Here is a 2,324-nt window from a genome sequence, read left to right on the forward strand (position 1 = left end):
TATCATACCACTCAGGCAGTCACTCAGCGTACGCATATTATGTTACAAGATCGCGAGAGCCCGTAAGGCCCAGACGAGCCAGGAGGCTCATGGATCGTGAGTTCGGAAAATTAGATGATAATATGCGTCATTATGGGGACGCCGCCAGTGCCGTACCGAAGGTGTCCTATTCGAGATTGGCATTGATTTTCATTGATTTTCAACATAGATCAAATCATACCGCTTGTTTTCTTATCTACACAATAAGCATTAATCACTTTAATCTGTAATTGTTTCCTTCTCAAATAATAACACACCTGCAGCTGCCTCATTCGTTTTACTTCCCAACCATGGCCTCATATGCAGGAAGCAATATCTGTCAGTACTATGGTAAATATTTTATTTGCTTGGTAAGTCATATATGCCGCGAAGAGGTTTTTTTATGAAGGTCAAGGCTTCCGGCAGTCGCGGTTCGGTGCGGCGCTCGACGTACTCAACCTTTTGGATAAAGACAAGGTGGACACCGCTGATATGCCACAGGCAGTAGATGAGCCTTCCAAGGATATTTATCAACACAGTCAGCCAGCAGTGTCCGATGCGGGCTCGCTGGAGGATGAGATAATGCGAGCTTGCGTTAAGTAAGCTGGGTTAGTTGGGCGTAAGGCCCAATGCGTAACTGTTAGACTAACTGTTTCGCAACGGCCCGTGTCCTCAGGGCCGTCATTTATTGCGCGCATTAAGCTGGTTAGCTTATCTTGTTTTTGTTGTTCAGCGCGCGCTGATCAACAAAACAGGTCCCGCGCCTTCGGCGCGCTTTCTGTTACTATACCGCTGTGCCTTCGGCTCGTCAGCGAGACCCATCGGGTAGAGTGCAGTGGAGAATATAAAGCACTAGCACCATAGAGTTAGCCCACCTTATTGAAGCACCTTTAGTAGTGCTAGTGGCGGCGCATGTCCCGGTATCGCTAGGCATGACTCCGCTGGTGGAGGCAACTCACAGCTATCCTACATAGCTAACTGGAATGTCACAGACTGGCATTTCCTCGAGGGCTTCTGCGACGCAGTTTATGCCCCCTGCTTTCTCCGGAGCGGGTCAACAACTCCCGCCCACCCCGGACCCAACAAGCTTGCCCCTGCAGCTACAACACTAAATGTCCGCTTGACGACGTATTTCATCAAGCTCATCGCCGAGGTTTGGGCGCGACGCTGAAGGTTTGCTCTTCAGCGGATCAGGAAATCGACGTCCGCCCACACCGGTGGTGGCTATGTGTGCGCTGTGTCCCATCCCTTCCGCGTGGCGACGGGCTCTACAACCCCAGGCGTGGAGTTTCCGGGGCAGCACGAGTAGTTGGAGAAGGAGGAGCCTCGCCTGGTGGCGCTCGGGGCCATCTCGCGGGTAGACCCCTCCCGTGCGGTTGATCATGTGGTGAACGCCTTTTGTGTCCCGAAACCGGACAGTGGTTCTTGGCGTTTGGTCGTCAACCTGAAGAGGATGAACGTAGCGCAGAAAGCTTACAAGTGCCGGTATGAAACCCTCCGCACTCTGCGGCGTATGGGCCTCGAGGGCTCCTGGATGGTGAAGGTTGATTTGGCGGACGCTTTTTACCACATCCCTATTCGCCCAGCGGATCGGCGTTTCTTCACTTTTCGTTTTTGTGGTGTTCTGTACGAGATGAACGCCCTGCCTATGGGGTGGCTAAATAGCCCGTATTGGTTTACGAAAATCATGCGCAATGTGGTGCGTTTTTGGCGGGATCCTTTGGCTGCGTCGGGTAAAGGTCGCAAGCGTCTCTCGCCCCCGCTCCCGCCCCACCAGTTTTTTCCCGTTTCCCGGACAGGGCGTCCTTCTCGTCCGGGTGCGCGAGTGCTGCCGTATTTGGATGACTTCCTCTTCGTGTTTAGTTCTGAGGAGCAAGCGCGTCTTGGTGCACGCTGGGTGCGTGAGAGTATCGAGTTCTTGGGGTTGTCGTGCCACCCCACCAAGTGCCAGTGGGAGCCGTCGCAGTCAGTGTACCATTTAGGCATTACGATCAATACGGCAGCTGGTGTGTTTGAGGTGCCTAAGCAGAAGCTCGCCAAATTGCGGCGGCTCGCGATCGGGTTGCGGATCACGGCAAAGAAAAATCGGCGTCTTGTACAGAAGCGTGAGCTGGCTAAGTTTTGTGGTTTTGCGCAGAGTGTCAAATTGGCCCTTACCCCAGCGCCTTTATTTCTCCGCAATTTTTACGACGACATTAAGCAACCTGTTGGCTGGTCCGGTCGAGTTCGCTTGTCCCGTGNGTCGTTACGTGACTTAGATTGGTGGGCGGACATCCCTACCCACCACTGCTCGGCGGCTATTCACC

This window comes from Volvox carteri (genome assembly GCF_000143455.1).
Source record: "Volvox carteri f. nagariensis unplaced genomic scaffold VOLCAscaffold_9, whole genome shotgun sequence".
Taxonomy (NCBI): Eukaryota; Viridiplantae; Chlorophyta; class Chlorophyceae; order Chlamydomonadales; family Volvocaceae; genus Volvox; species Volvox carteri.